Here is a 20,666-nt window from a genome sequence, read left to right as displayed (position 1 = left end):
CTAAGAGCCAGTGCTCTTAAGATGAAAAATGTTTGGGACGACCTCGAATCCATTACTACTAATAAACCCAAGAACTTTTCATTATGTCTAATAGAAATGAAAGGGCTTTAAAAAAGTGGTTGGCAAGGTCATCAAGCAAATGAAATGAGAGGCAAATTGATGAAGAAGAAAGTGAGCAAAGGGGGATATAGTCCAGGACCAGCAAATGGATTCTTCTCATGCCCAAGCTCGGCAGCTTTTAAAACTTACCAGGCTACTTCCCAGGGAAATTAAAAAGTTAGGATGGTATGAGGAGAGAAGGAGTGTTCCTATTACTCGTCACAAAATCACTTAACGCTACATGACACTCAGGAAACGCAGAATGCAGGAGAGAGACCACTGGAAGCTGTAAGGTATTTTTCCCCACCGAGGAAGAAGGAAGGGGCTGGAGCCAGCAAGTGTGGATAAACAAAAGCTTTATTGAGTACAGAGTGCATCCTGCCCGATGAGGTTCCCTGGTCCCAGGGATATGGAAGCCAGGGAAGTTGCATAAGGTGACCCGCGTGGGGGATATTTAAAAGGGTCTCTAGGGTGGTCAAGCTAATATGATGTGGTGAAATCTCACTGGCTGACGGACAATCACTTTTTTCCAAAGGGACTCCTGGGAAGTTTCTTTTGGTAAAGAATGGAAACCACACCTGGATGTGGGCGGTTTTAGCCAAGTTCCTAGGTCTGGGTTCCTCACGTGACTGTCCCCCATTGCTGACCACCCCACATTCCGATCTTTTGTGTTAATTAGGGGCACTACTTATTCATCTGGCTACTTCCTGCTAATTAGGGGCATCATGGGGAGGGGGAGATTGGAAGGTGGTGGCTTTGAGGGGTGTCAGGAGGAACATCTGTTTGGCCGTGACTGGAGAAACTTCGCGGATGCAGTCCTGTAAGGATTTAAAAAATAAAAAAAGGAGTAATGGAGGAATCTGCAGGGTCCAGCCTTTTGGTGAACAGAGATAGGTAGGGGCCAGCAAACTTGAGGTAAAACTATGCCAGGAGTGGCTTACAAAGGGGAAAAACTGCATGTCAGGAGTGGCGTAAGAAGGGGAAAGAAAGGGGTCCCATCCACTGCCATAACCGAGACCCATGAGGGAACTAGAGGTCCACAGTGTGATGGCAAAACAGAGAAGGTAGCTCCCGTGTCCACAAGAAATGACATGCATTACCCACTACTGCAGCATTACCCTGGGTTGGGTGAGGATAATGGGGGTCTCCAAGTCCAGGCTGTGTCAGCTGTCCATGAGGTCTTGGATTTCAAACGATGGGCCCGCCTGGCTGGACCGGCCTCCCATCTGGGTGGCCTGTCCTCCATGCAGAGATGTTGAGGATGAGCCTGCTGCCCAACGGGGGCAATTGCTCTGCCAGTGACTGGCCTGCTTGCAGTCAGGGCAGGGCTCAGTGGGCAGCCACGGACAGGGGCCCTGCCAGGACCAGTGACCCTGCTTGCCACATTTAAAGCAAGCTCCTGGTGGGGTTTCTCTTTGTGGCTTGGACTTGGGTCAGACACTTCCTGTGCCTTGCCACTGTTGCTGTGCCGGCCTCAGAGTTGCCACAAGAGCCTGGGTTTGGAGCATTACCTTCTGCTGCATGCAGGCCTGGCAAGTAGCCTTGGCCTGTTTCTACTAGTTGGGACCATTAAAAACTTTAAATGCCATGTTCACAGGTCCTGAATAGGGTCTGGGGGTTACAGTAAAAGGAGGTGGGCTCCTGGGGAGCCCGGCACCCAGATCCAGCCAGAAACACTGGAGCCAGAGGCAGGACAGGGCCAGAACTTCCTGCAAGAAAATTGGGGTTGGGTATCCTGCAAACCAGTGTAAGGGCCAATGCCAGGCTGAGAATGGCCTGATGGAGGAGGGACTTAAGAACACAGTGGAGAAAGGAGGGGCCCCTGACCAGCAGGGGAGGAGAAAGAGAGACTGGTATTTGCAGGTGAATGAGAAACAGGATCCTGCAAAGGGAGGGAGGGGGCTTTCTGGAGGGAAGAGACCCAAGCAAAAGAGGTCCACAGAGGGATCAGAGAGGGGTCCCTAGAGAGGGGCGCCCCCGGGGGTCAGGCAGGAGGGGAAGAGAGTTGGGGGTCGGGCGAAGGAGGAAAGATTAAGAGTGGAGGTATTAGGTGAGGTTTCTCTGGCTAGAAAGGGCCTGCACATAGAACAGGCAGCACAGAGATTAGGATGGGAGCGTGAATAACTAGAAGCCCTGAATATAAGGGATCTCCAACCAGTTCCCAGCTTTTTTGGCAATAGTTAAATTGGAGAGGGTGTTAAAATCAAAAGTCCCTTCTAGAGGCTACCTGGTCCAATTATCCAGTGGGTTCTGTGGCCTGGCCACAGTGGAGAAGAAGAATAGTTTCTTCTTCTTTAGGGAGGGAGAGATTTCAGATAAGGCAACTCCAGGAGTGTTTTTGAATTAGGTTTAGATTCCTGTGCCCCCACTGCCACCCTCAGTTCTTGGAGTGGTCAAAGTTGAGAATTGGCGCCCCACAACTCAATCTCTGGCCACCAGATGGATAGGGTAAAGTAGATGTGCTCAGAACGTCTCCACGGGCACACACGCACTCAGAACAGACGGAAAAGAAGTCCCTGACACAGCTGCGGTTCCAGACAGGGAGACTCGGCGGGAAGAACTGAGGGGAGGCTGGAGGCAGGGGACTTACCAGACAATGCTCTGAAGTGGGTGGAAGGTTGGAGGTCCAGCCTTTTGGTGAACCAGAGGTTCTTTCTCAGAGGGGTGGGGGAGAGGAGCGGTCCCAGCAGGCTTCTTACTCCTTCTGGGTTTTGGCACCAAATGTAAGGTATTTTTCCCAGCCGAGGAAGAAGGAAGGGGCCAGAGCCACGAAGTGTGGATAATAAAAGGCTTTATTGAGTACAGAGTGCATCCCACCCAACGAGGTTCCCTGGTCCCGGGGACATGGAGGCCAGGGAAGTCGCATAGGGTGACCCGCATGGGGGATATTTAAAGGGTCTCTAGGGTGGTCAAGCTAATATGATGTGGTGAAATCTCACTGGCTGATGGACAGTCGCTTTTTTCCAAAGGGACTCCTGGGAAGTTTCTTTTGGTGCGCCTGGATGTGGGCAGTTCTAGCCAAGTTCCCGGGTCTGGGTTCCTCACGTAATGGCCCCCCATTGCTGACCACCCCACAGAAGCTTCATGCTTATTTCACCTCTACGTTATCATTATTTTAAACATGTGTCATAGCAGAAGTATTGTTAGTTCACAACACAATAAACACAGATAAGCAGCTCTGGGGTATTTTGGGGTGAGAGAGAGAACAGTACACATAAACAACACCAGCCCAATGTCATCCCATGATCATTACTTAATACAAATGAGTTAGATAGTGCCACCAGCAGAAGATGGAGTGATATTGCTTTAGAAAATAATAGCCTGCATGCATAGGTGGTCAGAAAAGCAAGGAAGTGATTACTGCAAGAGTCAGGATCGTTGTGACTTCTAGAGGGGAGGGAGAGGGTGTGGTTTACCAGGTAAACAAGGGAGGGGCTTCTGGGCTGGCAATGTTCTATTTCTTGATTGAGGGGTGTTCACTTTGTAATTATTCACCATATTATACATTTGTGTCTTATGTTTGTATATTCTATTTCATAAGTTTTAAAAGGTTAAAAAAAGAAACAAAATAATATCCCTCTTTTCATTGAGAAAAAGGACACTTGACTGCAGAGCTTAACTCTAAATATGTGAGTCTGTCTCAGCTGATGTCCTGTTCCTCCCACTGATTCTTTTCTGAGAGAACAAGAGGAGGGCGGATTGCTGAGGAGCCAGGAGTAAACTGCTGTCAGTACTTTGGTATAGAATTGGGGTATATTTTTAAGAGTCCATTTACTCTAAAGTCAGAGTGGGTCTCCACAAAATATCGGAAAGTTCTCCAAGGTCTAGGCAGCATTTACAAATCAGAGTCATCAAACACAAAGAAAGTAGATACAAATGAGTTTATGAAGTCATGGGGGGGGGGGGTTTAAGGAGATATTAAGAGCTCAGTTCCTCTAATTTAGGTCATAGCGGGGCCTGGGGGCCTGTATGTGAAGAAAATCTCTCCTGTGTTTAGCATCTGGGTGACTCACCCACAAAACCATCTACAGCCTGCGTGCAGCAAAAAGGAAATGAATCACGGAAGCTTCTGGCCTTTGCCCTTGTCATCACTGTCCGGGGAAACCACCCACAGACAGTCTTTAGAGAGCTGGAGACAGGGCAGTGTCCAACAAGGCACACACAGAAAGGATGTGAATCAAGAGGGGAGGAGAGCCAGATCTGGAGAATGCCACTCAGGGGTTGAGAAGACAGGATAAGTGTTGATTTTATGATACAGAAAACTTAGCAGTTGAACTGTCACTGAGGACAGTTTAGCAGTGTCCACTGGCCTGGTGTCTTAAGCAGTTATCTGAACTCCTTCTCCTATTAGCTAGAGTGGGGGTGGAGAGAGCAGGGTGGAGGAGAACAATGGATGCCTCTTGGAATCTCCATGTTATGTTTGGTATTTGGAGAATTTGCTTGGCTTGCTTAGAGGAAGTCTACCAAATTCATGAGAGTATAAAAATTGGAATGAATTTGACAGAATCATTTACATTTAGGAAGATGGAAGTCCAATGTCTGCATTCAGAAAGGGCAATGAGTTTAGGAAAACTGGTTGAGGAGTCCTATTACAGTTTGAAGAATCATCTACAGCCATAGTCCAATACTTCAAGTTGTGGTTTCAGTTTAAACATGATCAGAATGCCTTTACAATGCAAATCTAAAAGCTAAATAAAGTTCATCCAAAAATGTGTCAGAATAGAAAGGAAACATGTGGACAGAACATGAAGGAAAATCGCTAATTGCCTACATTACTGAAAAACTACATTCGGGGATTATACATGGAAACAAGATTGTTCTCAGCCTCTCTGCTCACCCATCAGTGGCTAGCGAACAGATGACTACTTGTTGAGCTGCAGAGTTTAAAGACATTTTCCTAACCTCCAAGGTGGGTTTTTAATGCAGTTTCTTTCCTTATTAGGGTCTACAAATGGTAGTACAGCTTTCTATCTATTTTGTCTTAAAAAGATACATCATCCCTCAAAAAACATTTTCCTGGCCCTTGTCCTCAGGATGAATTTGGCTAAGAAACCTTGTCCTTGCTGGTTAAGAGAATGGGAAATAGGCCTTTATAAGCCACACAGTTTATTTCAGAGCTCTGATTCATGTTTGATAACTCAAATTGGTAGACGATATTGTATATCAGATGATGTTTTAGTTATAGCTCAAAGGGGCAGCTTGAAGCTGACCTTAGAACCTTCCTCTTCCTTCCACCTCACTTCCTACTCCAGCCACTTTCATATTCTCTCTACTTACCCACTCTAAAATCATCTTGCATTACTCAGTTAGAGAGAGGAGATTAGTCATTTCCAGGTGGACAGGCAGGACTTGTTGGTCCGCACCCTATTATTGCCCTCAGCATTTATGATGGAAATGGAAGTGATGCAGTCTTCTCTCACAGCCTGGAATTACAGTATGATCCTTTGAACACTGTTAAATGATTTACATACAATGGGTATCAGGGACTCCCAGTATTACCTTCCCACGCCCTTTATGAACTCCTATTTCATGTCTACCAGTATTTTCAAATAATGAACTAGTGTCTTTTCTGCAATAATACAAAAAACTTTTAAAAACAGGCGCCATCTATTCCGTACTTACATATGCCAGTTACTCTGCTAAATGTTTTACAGACATTTCATCCTTTTAATCTTCATAGTAACCATATTGTATCAGTACTCCAGGCAGCCTCGGGTTACAAATGAGGTAGGTTCTGCAGATTTTAAAATGTTTAAGTGTTTATATGCACAGAAAGGTAAGAAGAAATACTAGGTTAAGATGAACATTTAAGTTCCTTTTAATAGGTAAATGTACCTGTTCCAATGTACAAACAAATTCAACTTAAGAATGAACGTACAGAACCTCTCTCGTTTGTAACCTGGGGACTGCTCGTATTTTTATCCCTACTTTATATATGGAAAATCATGTTAGAGAGATGTTGCCACTTGTTCAAAATCAAGCCAATATGTGAAGGAACCAGGTTTCAAGCTGAGTTATTCAACTCCAGAAGCTGAGCTCTTCACCACCACACGAAGGGCCTGAGGAGGCTGGGGGCAGGAGAAGAAACAAGTGAATTCTGCTCGTTGCCCCATTGGTTCTGCTCACCTTTTCCTTACATCCAGGAAAGTAATCACTGCAGGCAGTAGAGGGAAACAATCAAGTCTTATTTCGCTGTAGACATAGCACCTGTCAACTGTAAATTTTCTATATTTCTTTCTTATGTGTAAGAAATGATAAAGAAAGAAACCTGGCTACAGAATTTCTAGCCTGATTTCCCTATTCCTTAATAATGGAGACTTTGACCTTTCCGAAAAGATGATCTTTCAAGCTTGACCAATAAAAGTCCCATAAGAAACACCTCATCAAACACACATTGAAAGAGGCCAATTGAGTTCAGCTCCTCATTTGAAATTCATCCTCTGACCTTCTGCTGGGAACAACAGCAAAGACAGGACAAATCACTCTCATCTGCCTCCATTTTCATCTTGAGTTAACCTATCAACAACGCATTAGGATTATAACAATCACTGTGTAGCAATCATGGAAGAATCAGATAGTGTGTCTTTAATAAGCAGCTTCTCATACCATGTCATTTAATAACTATTTTAGTCTATTAATAATGTACAATACAGTTGGTTTCTGACTTAGGATCTCATTATATTCAAAACAATATTTTTAAAAACTTAGAAGCTTTCTGACCTGCGGTGGCACAGTGGATCAAGTGTCCATCTGGAACGCTGAGGTCACCAGTTCAAATCCCTGGGCTTGCCTGGTCAAGGCACATATAGAAGTTGATGCTTCCTTCTCCTTCCTCCTTCTCTCTCTCTCTCTCTCTCTCTCTCTCTCTTTCTCTCTCTCTGCTCTCTTGCTAAAAATGAATAAATAAAATCTAAAAAGAAAATTGTTTTTAAACTTAGCAGCTTAGAGATTCAGGATTTCTTATGGCTAGTTATGGCTCTGACTCTAGGAATAGAGAAAGGATATTGCAAAGACAACCTGACTTTTCAATCCCAAATGAGTACCTCAGTGTTGGATTTCCTGGGGAAACTAAAATCTTTGGGGAAGGGGGAAAGGAATTCCCTTGGTTCTCCTCTATTTTGGTTTAACCCCCGTGTTGTATCAGGAAGTTTTATCCTTAAGAACACATGTTTTAGAAACAGACAAATCTGGCTTAAACCTGGTTTCCCATACTTTGTAGCATTAACTTGGGAAAGTTATTTAACATCTTTGAGGATCAGTCTCCATCTATAAAATAGGTTGTAAGAACTGAATGCATCTTTTATCTAAAAGACTAGCAGAGTGCCTGGCATAGAATAAGAGCTAGATACATGGCGAGAGACAGAGAGAGAGAGAGAGAGAAAGAAAGAAGAAAAGAGAAATTCACATTGCATTTTTCCAATCGACCAATTTGAAAACTGTCGATGCCAAAGACAGAATGTCCTACTCAAAACAAGGTCAGCAGCACAACAAAGACTCACCACAAAATACCGGCTGCAAAGCAGATTTTGCTATAAGAAAGATCTATTTAGGACCCATCCAAAGGAGGCTTGGTGATTACTAAGGCACTTCTTTCCAAGGAAATTCACCCATATTACATTTCCCACAGACCCAAAAGGGAAATCCCATTTGAGACACCAGTAGGTGAAGACGAAAAACTCACCCTTAACTGAGCAGTAGAGTGGGAATTTGCCAAGATATGAACAATAACTGGCATCAAAGAAAAAGGCTTTTGAATTCAAAGCCAGCTAACTGGCAGAAAGAGAGGGTCAGACAAAGGGAGCCTGAGTACCATGTGGACCTAGAGTCTGGGTTTGACTTAACCCAGAGTCATTAAACAACTTAAACCATGTGACTTGAACCATAGAGCTCTCCTACATTCAGATCTCTGGATCAAATAACTTCTTCCCCAAGAAAAGCCGGTGGGAACCTTTTGAGTGGAGCTTGATAATCTTGACACAAAATATTAATGACAATTGTTGTATCTCTTATCCTAGCTGGCACTCTTAGCGTGGACTTGGCAGAGGAAGACTCATCAAAACTTACCCAGATGGAGTTTCATTATTAAGGATCTATAATTGATTTCTGAATGAAACTGGGAAACCCACAAAAAACATAATGAAGGTTAAAAAAAAAAAGAAAGAAAGAAAAACAACAACACTTTATTCTGAGCCTTATTGATTAGAGTCAGACAGAACAAAAATGCAACCCAAATCTCAGTCTACAACAAGCCTTAAGAAATAAAATGGAGAGAAGAAAGGGCGGGAACAACTTGCAAACCAAGCCAAAGAGAAAATCACCAAGTTCTCACAGAATCTTCAGAGAATGGGATGAAAAAAATGCAGAAACTGACAGGAAAAAACATTCAAGAAGGAAGCTGTGGGAAAATGGGAGAGTGCCTTGAGGAGGAGCCAAGTTTCAGTGGGCGGGAGAGACGAAGTGGGAGCTGGCCACCTCGGCTCCGAGAGGAAGATGCAACAGGGCGCCTGGAGACGAGGCAGGAGGCTTGCTGGGCGAGCTTGAGTGGGAAGAACCTCATTCAGTCCCCGCCATGGGCTGAAGGCTGTGGCTGTGAACCTGGAACAGAATAATCAGGATTTGTTTCACCACCACCACCATTCCCCCCACAGAGATTTTTGTTGTCTACTGAGGTCTCTGTAGAGAGAGTAATGCCCGTATATTTTTCTCACAGCTCTGTTCTGAGGGGAAGTGTCCAGAAAGGATTAACCTGTCCTCATTACAGAAGACTGAGGGAGGGAGGGGACTGAGCATGGTGGTATGCAGTGATTCAGCGAGGTCTTGGCAGCTGGAAGCATGGAGATGTGACATCCAGCTTGGCTCTACCATCTGTCATCCGAGGGTTCCGAAAGCCTGTCTTCTCCTGGGATTCGAGATTGCCACACACTGGCAGCTGCTCTTAGCTACCAGCTCCGGAGACAGTTGCAATCTTCAGAAAAGACCCCCAGAGCAGGGCTATGGACACCCTTTTTTTCCAGACAGCCTTCTCGCTCATTCCTCACCCTGCCTTTCATTCCCTTTTTCACTTGGGTATAAGGACACAATTGCAGGTTTTTCTATTTGAAAAGACACCTCTAACTGCTGACCTGACGGTGCCGTTGCATAGACATCTCTGGCTGAACACATCCAGAGTAAACCCATAGTCCTCCCTCCTCCTGCTCCAAAAACGCCTGCTCCACCTGAGGGTTTCTCCTTTCATTTAATGACAACATCATCCTTTCTCTGTCCCTTCTCTTTTGCTGGCACCTTAATCTAGTCCATCAGCAAATGCTGTCAGTTTTTCCTTAGACAGTACCCAGACTCTCGCCACTCCTCACCACCTCCATGATCTTCCACCCGGATTTTTGCAAGAGCCTCCTAACTATTGTCTGTGCTTCTGCCCTGTCCTCCAACATATTACACAGCAAGTTGACTAGTACTTTTAAGAAAAGTCATAGTACCTCTCTATGTAGACCCTCCAATGATGTCCAGTCTCAGTTGAAGTAAAAGCTCAAGTTCTTCCAGTGACCTACAAGGCCCTGCCCACTCTGGCCCCTGCTGCCTCTCTCAATTCACCTCTTTCTACCTTACCCTCCCCATTCTACTCCACCCATTAGCCTCCTTTTTATCTTTCAAATATGCTACGTATACCTAGAGTTGCCAGAATTGGAAAATAAAAATACAGGACGTGTATTTTGTCTTTTTTTTTTTTTTTTTTTTTGTGTAAGTATGACCTAAATATTGCGTAGCACATACTTACATTTTAAAATTATGTATTGTTTACCAGAAAGTCATACTTCCTGTATGCTCTCTGGCAAGCCCAGCTGTGTCCCATCTAAGCCCTTTGTAATACTTGTCCCTGCTGCCTGGATACCCTTCTCTAATAACTGTGTGACTCATTCCCTTACCTCAGTCTTTTGCTCTAATGTCACCTCAGGGAGGCCGGCCCTAGTCATATGAAAATCTGGTTCTTCATATTCTCTATCTCTTAATTTTTCTCTAAAACTTGTATATTGTTGGTCTCTCCCAACTAGAATGTAAAGTTCATGAGTGCAGGGTTGTTTTTGTTGTTCTGTGTTTTTGCACTGCAATATCCCCAACACCTAAAACTTTGGACACCAATAAATCATCAAAGAATGCTTGTTGAATGAATGAATGAATGAATGAACGAACAAATGAACCTCTCAAAGCTGCTGATAATAAAATGGCCAACAACAAATTGCCTCTGATTCAAGGGTTTCTGTACCCTCCCTCTATTTTGAGATTACTGAAAAGAGCCCATCCTGCTCCCACCAGAGCAACCCCAGAACAAATCACCTTTGTTGGCTCCCCACAACAGGAGTATCTCATTTGATATATGTATGCATGTTCTTTTAATTCAGTGAAAGGAGGGAAGGCAGAGAGACAGATTGCCACATGTGCTCCAACCAGGATCCACCCAGCAAGCTCACTAGGGGCTGATGCTCTGCCCATCTGGGGTGTTGCTCTGTTGCTCAGCAACTGATCTCTTCTTAGCACCTGAGGCAGAGGCCATGGAGCCATCCTCAGCACCTGGAGCCAACTCACTCCAGTTGAGCCATGGCTGCAGAAGGGGAAGAGAGAGAGAGAAGCGAGAGGGGGAGGGGTAGAGAAGCAGATGGGCGCTTATCCTGTGTGCCCTGACTGGGAATCAAACCTGGGACAACCACATGCCTGGCCAACGCTCTACCACTGAGCCAACCAGCCAGGGCCACATTTGATATTAATTTTAAATATGAAAACTCCAAACTTCACAAAATGTATATAATACATTAACCTACTTTGCTTAGTGCTTTAATGTTCACCACACAACCCCTTTTGAAGGCCTTAAATGCAATAAAACCAGGTTCACAGAGACCATAATTTTACAATGAAAAAATTTGGTTTTCATCATAACAATTACATTTGCCAAGACAGTAATGCCCAACCCAGCCCAAAATAATTCAGCACGATCCTCACCCTGCTGAAAATGTTTGCTTTAGAACCCAGCTGAAATAGGCAATATTGTGATAATAAGTTTGTGAAAGTATATTAGCAGTGGATAACCCATTGACTTTGTATGTGTATATGCATGTATATTGTGTGTATGGCTATTTTAAGAGACCACTAGCCTGCATCATCTACTCTGAATAATGCAAGCCCAATTAATGACAAGCATGCCTTGCAGATGTAGCTGTTCCGTTCCAGACCACCACAATAAAGTATCACAATAAAACCACTCTTAATCTTTTTGCTGGTGGAAGGTCTTGCCTTCAGTTTATAAAAAAAACAAACCACAACATCTGTAAGCAGATAAAAACAAAGCACAGTAGAAAGAGCAGTATGCCTGTGTTAATCATGTGATGGTTTTACGATCATCAAAGTCTCTTTGGTGTTTACGTTAAAGCATGAGAAAAGTATAAAATACCTAATCTCTTCAGACAGAGCCAATGTACAAGCCCTCTAATTTTCAACTGGAGGAAAAAAGCCAGTTAGAACTGTAACTCATTCACATTCTGCAAGCCAGGTTCCTTGAGTCCTTCTGGAAAATGTTGGTGAACATAGGTGTGCCTTAGACCAGTGGTCCCCAACCCCTGGTCCGCAGAGAAAGAATAAATAACTTACATTATTTCCATTTTATTTATATTTAAGTCTGAACAATGTTTTATTTTTTTAAAATGATCGGATTTCCTCTGTTACATCCATCTAAGACTCACTCTTGACACTTGTCTCGGTCACGTGATACATTTATTCGTCTCACCCTAAAGGCCGGTCCGTGAAAATATTTTCTGACATTAAACCGGTCCGTGGCCCAAAAAAGGTTGGGGACCACTGCCTTAGACTATTAACACAACCATGGTTTTCATCAATGCATTGGATCACTCCGGTAGCATATCTAATATACAGTAATTGACCTGGGGTATAACCTGGACTCTGAGTTTCAAAGCTCCCCAGGTGAGTCTAATAAGCAGCCAAGGTTGAGAACGACTATTTTAAAGTTCCTGAAAAGTGCACAGTGAAATAAGCTCATTTCAGCTTTCAGTAAAGAAACCACATTTTCCAGATTTTAAAAGCTCCTCTGGCCCTGGCCGGTTGGCTCAGCGGTAGAGCGTCGGCCAGCACGTTGAAGTCCAGGGTTCGATTCCCAGTCTCGGTACACAGGAGAAGCAATCATCCGCTTCTCCACCTCTCCTCTCCTCCTTCTCTCTCTCTCTCTCTCCCTCTCTCTCTCTCTCTCTCTCCTCTCCTGCAGCCATGGCTTGATTGGAGCGAGCTGGCCCCCAGCATTGAGGATGGCTACATGGCCTTACCCCAGGTGCTAGAATTTCTCGGTTGTGGAGCAACAGAGCTGTGGCCCCAAATGGGCAGAGCATCACCCTGTAGGGGGCTTGCCGGGTGGATTCTGGTCGGCGCATAAGGGAAGTAAATGAGTTTAAAAGAAAGAAAGAAAAAAACCTCTCTGAGTTTATCTAAAATCAATGTGTACTGGCTGAGGAAAAAATATTCATGCTTTAATATAAACAAAGGAAGTTTCAGTTTAGCAGTCTGGGAAACCCCTCAGTTTTACAGAGCCTCTCGTGATCCTCACATGCAACGACCGCGGCGGCAGCAAAAATAACCGACAATACGCTCTTTATTCACACCAAACACGCCAGTGGACTTCAAAAGAAAATCAACATTTACAGTTTAATTACTGTTTATTCCCTGTATTCAAATCAGCTTTCTTTGGCTGCCCCCTTCTAAATGCTCAGAAGGGGATTGAATCGTCTGATCTAATTCTTCCAAAGAATAGAAAGTTATTATAATAGCACAATGAAAAAGAAATAAACAAATGCAAAAAAGAATTGTATAAAAGATAACCACACTGAATATTTTTATTAAAACCCCTGTAAGATAAAACAGTTCAATTGTTTAAAACAATAATTTGGGGGTTAAAAAGCCTGATTCCTATTTCTTAACTGAATTTCAATGTACTGTGTTTTGCTAGCAGAATGAAATGCACTGATGAAAAATATCTGTGCTTCAAGTCCAATGCTATCCAATGAGAAGACAATACAAGCCACTTTGGTAACTCGGAGATGTATTAAAAAGTGAACAGGAACAGGTGAATTAATTTGAAATTTTTATTTAGCTTTAACGTAGTAAATTCAAAATATTATCATTTCAATAAAATCAATATGGAAAATTATCGACTTTAGTACCAAAAATATGCAGACTCCAGTATGTACTTTACATTCATATCACATCTCAATGCAGACTGGCCGCCTCTGAAAGGCGCCATGTGAGTGACATGGGGGTAGTTGCCGCCGTATTGGAGAGTGCAGGTCTACGCCAGCACAGTAGCCTGAAAATTAAAGTCACTGTTTTCCTCTCTGATTTTGACTTTTTGGTAAAGCATCTTTTACTGTGCTGAACAGAACGCTGGGCTCCATGACAAATGACCCATGCTGAGCACGTTCTACCCTTTAAATCTTGTGTGTGGCTTTGCTAGAAACGGAAACTCTAGTCTGGCTTTTTGCTGCCCTATCATAATTCATGTTAGCTTTTCATTAGCCAAAAAGGCTCTCTCAGTGACCCTTGAAAATTAATAGCAATTTTCTCTACCATATGACCTGTCTGTGTTGACATAGTTGTTTTAACACCTTCTTTCCTTTTGTTGGTCATGTTTGTTGATTACACTTGAATGGATCACTCTACCTTGATGAATGGCAGTATTTGAAAAATGCTTCAGAAGCACCCAGTGAAGTAGCGGCAAACGTTTTTCAAATACTGGGATGTGCACCCTGAACTGTGCAATGGACTAGCATTGTAGGCAGTGTTTTTACACCAGAGACATTTATTATTCTTAACTTTCAATGACCTATCCAACAAGACTTGTTCAAATTTAACCTAAGTCAACTTCCCATAATATCTAGAGGAGACCCAGGCAATTTTTATCTAGGCCTCTCTCCACATACCCTTTGAAGTCATATTATTTCTTAATCATCCTTAAGCCATTGGTAAACACACTGCCTTCTCCAAATCAAACATCAAGTCTCCATGTTCGCCAGCTAGTGGATGATGTCAGAAGAAAAAAGTGAAGGAAACATTTCTATTTATGTCACAAGTCAATACATTGTGACCCTCACCTCAGCCATTAAGAAAAGCAAATCAGATAACTAGAAATGCTATGGACTGTTTGTCACAGGAATTGATTTCAAGAACCTAGTCATCAGTTTTGTCATTCACTAAGATCCCTGGAGTGTAGTCACTGTGCGCTGTGCAAATATAAATTGCCTTCTTTGCAATGGCTTCATTTTTCTGTGCATTTTAAAAAATCTTTGCACATAGCATAGCCTTTATAAAAGGGATGAAGAATTCTGAAGGGTGAAGGACACATTTTTTTCTCTTTTCTAAAAAATACAATCTCACCATTGGGAAGGATTTATATTTTAATACATACAGTATATGTAAAACTAGAATAAGAATCTGCCATGAGTGCCTATTACTTACACACCAAACCTAAACTCCTTCCACAGTCTGACTCACACAACTCACCATTTTGTCTCACTAGTACTTTCTTAAAAAGTGTTTTTTTATTGATTTTTGGAGAGAGAGAGAGACAGGAAGGGGGAGAGAGAGAGAAAGAGAGATTTGTTGTTCCACTTTTTTATGCATCCGTTGGTTGCTTCCTTATCAGAGATTGAACCCACATATGGAGATGATGCTCTAACCCACTGAGCTACCCGGCCAGGGTTGTCTCACTAGTACTTATTTTTATATAATCTTCCCTTCAATCAGGATAGGAAGGATTCTTTACTATCCCTAACTCAACCCTCTGATCCCCCCTCCACACACACACACACACACACACACATCCTCATTCTTGCCTGCATGCCTTTACCCATTGTTTCCCACATGCCTGGAATACCCCCAGTCCACAAATGAAGCCATAAATAAGTATCGATGAAAGTGCTGCCCTGTATGCCTTACCACTTCTGTGTTCCGGTTCACGAGGCTAAAATTCCCAAGGCTATTTTATCCACCATCCTGGTAACCACCCCCTGACTTGACATTGTAATCTAATTAGCTAAGATTCTCACAGGAATGCTTGACTAAATTGGAAGAAACACTTTTTTTTCATTTCAACTATGTCTATAAAAGGATCTATTTATTCAAGGAAAAAAATTAATGGCATATGCATGTATTTTTTTATGTGAAATGTCTGAGGGAAAGTTATTGTGATCAAATATACATAACATAAAATTTACCATTTGAACCATTTCTAAATGTGCAGTTCCGTGGGATTAAGTATAATCATATTGTTGTGCAACCATTATCACCATCCATCTTCAGAACTTTTTTTCATCTTCCCAAATATAAATTTGTACTCATTAAATAATAATTCCTCATTCCTCTCACTCCACTTTCCGTCTCTGTGAATATGACTCCTCTAGGTATCTCATGTAAGTAGAATCATATAATATTTGTACTGTGTCTGGCTTATTTTGCTTAGCATAATGTCCTCAAGTTTCATTCATGTTGTAGCATGTGTCAGAGTTTCTTTCCTTCTTAAGGCTGAATAATATTCCATTGTGAGTATATAGCACATTTGGTTTATTTATTCATTCTGTAATGGACATTTGGGCTATTTCCACCTTTCGACTCTGGTAAATGTTGCTATGAACATGAGTGCACAAATATCTATGCAAGTCCCTACCTTCAATTCTTTTCTGTATACACCCAGAAATGAAATTACTGTATCATATTCTAATTCTATGTTTCCTGTTTTAAGAAACTGCCATACTGTTATCCAGAATGGCTGTACCACATAATGTTCCCACCAGCACATGCATATATTTTTAAATTATAGCAAAATATAGAGAAATAGAAATGTAGGACTTCACTCATGGACACTTTACTAATTTTAATCTCTCTTTAATTTGTTTGGTTTTTTTTGTAGCAAAAGATTGTAAAAAACAAAACTGCCACTGATTCTGAATTTTTCTCGGAACTGTCGCTCTTTATTAGCACACAAACAACTTGAGTGTTAAAGGGGCAAAGGGTGTGTTAGCATCAAACACCCTTGCGGGCAGTTTTGTTTTTTTTTTTTGTTTTGTTTTGTTGGTTTTTTTTTAACCAGGGGAGAGCGCGAATGCAGTCCCCCACTACCACAAATTATGCAGTCGAGTTTCCCACATTTGGGGAAATCGCAGGGGTCAGCACACTCAGAGTGCAATGGGTAAACCTCGCCCTGGGAAAATCACCTTCGTGATCATGGTATCTCCCCTGCCAGGTAAACGGGCAGTTTTTGTTGGCTTTTGCTTTTTTTCTTTTTGATGGCAGAAAAACTTTATCTGAGACAAACTTCAAAGAAAGACTCATTTTCTCTTTGAACTTTCCTCTTAACAACCTCTGCTTCCCACCTCCTTCATGGTAAAGTAGAATTCCCATAATTTATTGAAAAACTCAGCCCTGGCTGGGTAGCTCATTTGGTCAGAGCATTGTTCCCATAAGCCAAGGTTGAGGGTTCGATCCCTGGTCAGGACACATACAAGAATCAACCAATAAATGCACAAATAAGTGGAACAACAAATCTATGTCTCTCTCAAATCAATCAATCAACAAAAAATTTTAAAATATCAGAGGTTTCCATAGCAGCTTGCTATTGAAAGTTCATAAATAGACCTTTTGAAATTTGGAGAGTATTCTATTTCCCTAGGTACTGCTCACTGTGATCAGTCTTACCTCTGCTAACAGTGAATTGAATTTAGTTTTTTTGTTTTGTTTTGTTTTGTTTTTCATTTTTCCGAAGCTGGAAACGGGGAGACAGTCAGACAGACTCCCGCATGTGCCCGACCGGGATCCACCCGGCATGCCCCCCAGGGGGCGATGCTCTGCCCATCTGGGGTGTCGCTCTGTTGTATCCAGAGCCATTCTAGCACCTGAGGCAGAGGCTACAGAGCCATCCCCAGCGCTCTGGCCATCTTTGCTCCAATGGAGCCTTGGCTGTGGGAGGGGAAGAGAGAGACAGAGAGGAAGGAGAGGAGGAGGGGTGGAGAAGCAGATGGGCGCTTCTCCTGCGTGCCCTGGCCGGGAATCGAACCCAGGACTCCTGCACGCCAGGCCGAAGCTCTACCGCTGAGCCAACCGGCCAGGGCCAAATTTAGTTTTAAAACATAGCCACAATGACTGCTTTTCACTCTGCTATGGTACAGTAATACCAGGATATTACTGTTGTTCCATTTGGTGAAGGAAATTAATTTCTTAAATCACATGTAGAAAACACTAAGGTCATATAAAGGGAGTTTTTAATACCTATCCTAACCACTTCTTTATATTTATTTCTCCTTTAGCTCATATTTTTACACAATTATTACTATTATTATTTTAGGGCTTTGCATGACATGTAGCAAATTATATTCTGTATTATTATTTGTTTCCTTTTGTCTTTCCAGCTGCAGTGTAAAGTCCTTCAAAGAAGGTTCTGGACTTTATGTTTTTCTCTTTTATTCCCTATCTATGCTTTAACACAGTATTCCCTACTCCTTTGATGATCCAGAGGAAATGCTTGTGTGACTGTTTAACTGCCTGAGGTCATGGTGGCTCACGGTATGGGTTCTCAATAAAACATTAAGCAACAATCTCTTTCTCTGTGGGTTCCAATGACTCATACTTGAATTTCACAGTTTCTTCAAACATCCTGACTGGCTGATTCCACTAACTGGTGATCTGGCCACTCAGAGTGACAAAGCAAGGGGCCAGGGCGCAGGTGAAGTGTGCTTCTTGCTGTCTTACATCTTGGGTGTGCTGCATTCCTGAAATTATTTCAATAGATTGTAACGTTCCTTGAAATCACCAGACAACAAGCAACCAGCAAATGAATAGCCAGGAGGAGTGGAGACACGTGCAGGGGCTACCAAGAATTCTGTAGGGAGGGACCTAGTTTTATGTAAGAACAAGTTTTCAACACATCCACATTGTGGGCAAGAAAAGAGGCTGCAAATGCCAAAGCATATACGACTTCCGTGAATGAACGCTGTGTGCACTTCCATGGCATAATCTGTTTGTCCTCGGTGTGGTGAAGCAGCCCATTGGAAATGGAAATGTTTTTTTTTCCCCACAGGGAATGGTGATGATGACAACAATGGCAACAACAAGTGACAACAGTCATTATGAAAACTACTGAGCATTGAATTTGTACTAAGCAACTTGCTAAGTCACTTTTTTTACAATACTTCTACAAGTCGGGTATTATAATACTGTAAAGCCAGTAGGCAGGGCCAGGGCCACTATCACAGCAGCCTGGCCCATGCAGGTTCGCATTGGATTCGGACAGTCGGTAAAGACACAACGGAGCCACAAACTGGTGGGCCATAGTCTTTAATCCTAGCTTGCACCCGGTGGGCAAGTAAAAATACACACTGGGCTCCAAAACCCAGTCACATTCAGTGCTCACAAAGCCACTGACTTATCCGAGTTTCCTAAAATCAAAGGTTTCTAGCTCACCAGCCTTATTCTCCTCAGTTCCCCATCTCCTTCCTTATCCCAGATACAAACTCTGTACAAATTGGCATCTCACTCAGCACTCCGCCATCTTGGCTGCTTTTCCTGGCCTCCTCCACGTGGAGTCCTTCTGTTCTCTGCTCTGCTTTCTCCTCTAATGATCCCAGGAACCAAGAGTGGGCAAGCCCCCGTTCTGCCCCTATTTTATAGTGTAGCTTCACAACCTCTAATCCAATATACAAAATAGGGAAGTCTCTAATACAAAGTCACTTCTCTGAGGCATGATTGGATTGTACCATCCCACATCAAAAAGGGTGGGAAAGGCTTAATCCCAAAACCAAGCCCCAGGCTACAAGGATTCTCAATGGGCAACGTAATCTTTAACAAAGTGAGCATAATACATTTTATCTGCCCAACAAATACCTACTTTCCAGGTGAGATTATTTACATTCAATACCATGCCCACTTACATGGAGCTGTCCGGGTATTTAATCCTAAATCTACTGGACTCCAAAGTCTGTGCCATGTATTTTATCAGTCATACCAAGCCAGAGGGGCACTGAGAATGTGCTTTCACTTATACTTTTCCTTGCAAGAAACATTAGCATGGGTCTAGTACCCCCGAAAGGTCTGCTTAGTGACCTGTATCCCAAGGTTTGCCTTAAGTACCATGAGACCATCACCTAACCCTAACATGACTACATAATTTAGCATCCAAATCAAGTCTCTATTGTTTGTGACAAATTAAACCAAGTTGGGTCACCAGAAAAACAAGCATTAACTGGGACTGTTCAGGGCAAACTAAGATCTACCCACATATTAGGTTTTCTTGCCTAATTCAGCTATTTTTGAAACCAACACCGTAAATTAACTGACCAACTATTTGAAGTATTAAATAGCTAAAGTATTTTTATAGCTAGATCAATTGAACTATAATTTGCATAAAGTAAAAATTGACTTTGGCCCTGGCCAGTTTGCTCAGTGGTAGAGCATCAGCCTGGCATGCAGGAGTCCCGGATTCGATCCCCGGCCAGGGCACACAGGAGAAGCGCCCATGTGCTTCTCCACCCCTCCTCCTCTCCTTCCTCTCTGTCTCTCTCTTCCCCTCCCGTAGCCAAGGCTCCATTGGAGCAAAGTTGGCCGGGGCACTGAGGATGGCTCTGTGGCCTCTGCCTCAGGCACTACAATGGCTCTGATTGCAACAGAGCAATGCCCCAGATGGGCAGAGCATCACCCCTGGTGGACATGCCGGGTGGATCCCGGTCGGGCGCAAGCGGGAGTCTGACTGCCTCCCCGTTTCCAACTTCAGAAAAATACAAAAAATAATAATAAAAAAAAAAATAAAAAAATTGACTTTGTTTAGACATGTAGTTCTATGAATTTGACCAATCATAATGAGTTGTATAACCATCACCAAAATCAAGATATAGAATGTTTCACACAAAATTCATAGTTAATCCTTTCCCTGACCCCAGCCTGACCCTATAGTTTTGCTTTTCCCATGTGTTATTATAAAAGAATTATATAATGTAGCTCTTGAGCCTGGCTTCTGTCAGCTTAACACACTTGAGACTCATCTATGTTGTAGCTAGAATTGGTAGTCCATTCTTCCTTCTTGAGCAGTCTCCATTGTCTGGATGAACAGCAATTTGTTCATCTATTCATTGGTGGATGGACATTTGGACTGTCTCCAGTTTTGGCTGATTATGGATAAAACTTTTGGTAAACATTTATACATAGATTTCCATGTGGATATATGTCATTATATGTCATCACAGATATTGTGTAAATATAATATCTAGCAATGAGAATAGCGGATTATAGTGTCAGAGTAAAGTAACTTATAAGAAACTGCCAACCAGTTTTTCAAAGTGGGTGTCTGAGTTTGCACTTTCACCAGCATTGTGTGAGAGTCCTATTAACTACACGTTCTTGTCAGCACTTGGTATTTTCAGGGTTGATGTTTTTTTAAGCCATTCTAAAAGTATCTCATTGTGATTTTAATTTTCACTTTCCTAATAATTATAATGTTTAGTATATCTTTTTATGTGCTTATCTATCATCTGTGT

The 20,666-nt window shown here is 42.6% G+C and overlaps 1 long non-coding RNA gene and 1 other non-coding gene across 2 annotated transcripts; both read right to left on the bottom strand.

Annotated features, from left to right (window-relative positions):
- Window positions 1–638: 638 nt before the first annotated feature.
- Window positions 639–1,803, bottom strand: LOC136322915 (uncharacterized). The gene is made up of 2 exons (XR_010728879.1): window positions 1,200–1,803; window positions 639–917 (listed from the first exon to the last, which is right to left on the bottom strand). It is a non-coding gene; the product is annotated as an uncharacterized lncRNA (long non-coding RNA).
- Window positions 1,804–16,231: 14,428 nt separating this feature from the next.
- LOC136327646 (U1 spliceosomal RNA) lies at window positions 16,232–16,395 on the bottom strand. The gene has a single exon (XR_010729825.1). It is a non-coding gene; the product is annotated as a U1 spliceosomal RNA (small nuclear RNA).
- Window positions 16,396–20,666: the final 4,271 nt, after the last annotated feature.

The sequence above is a fragment of the Saccopteryx bilineata genome, chromosome 2, assembly GCF_036850765.1.
Source record: "Saccopteryx bilineata isolate mSacBil1 chromosome 2, mSacBil1_pri_phased_curated, whole genome shotgun sequence".
NCBI classification, from domain to species: Eukaryota; Metazoa; Chordata; class Mammalia; order Chiroptera; family Emballonuridae; genus Saccopteryx; species Saccopteryx bilineata.
Note: the sequence above shows the minus strand (reverse complement) of the source record. Positions and strands in the feature narration are given on the sequence as shown.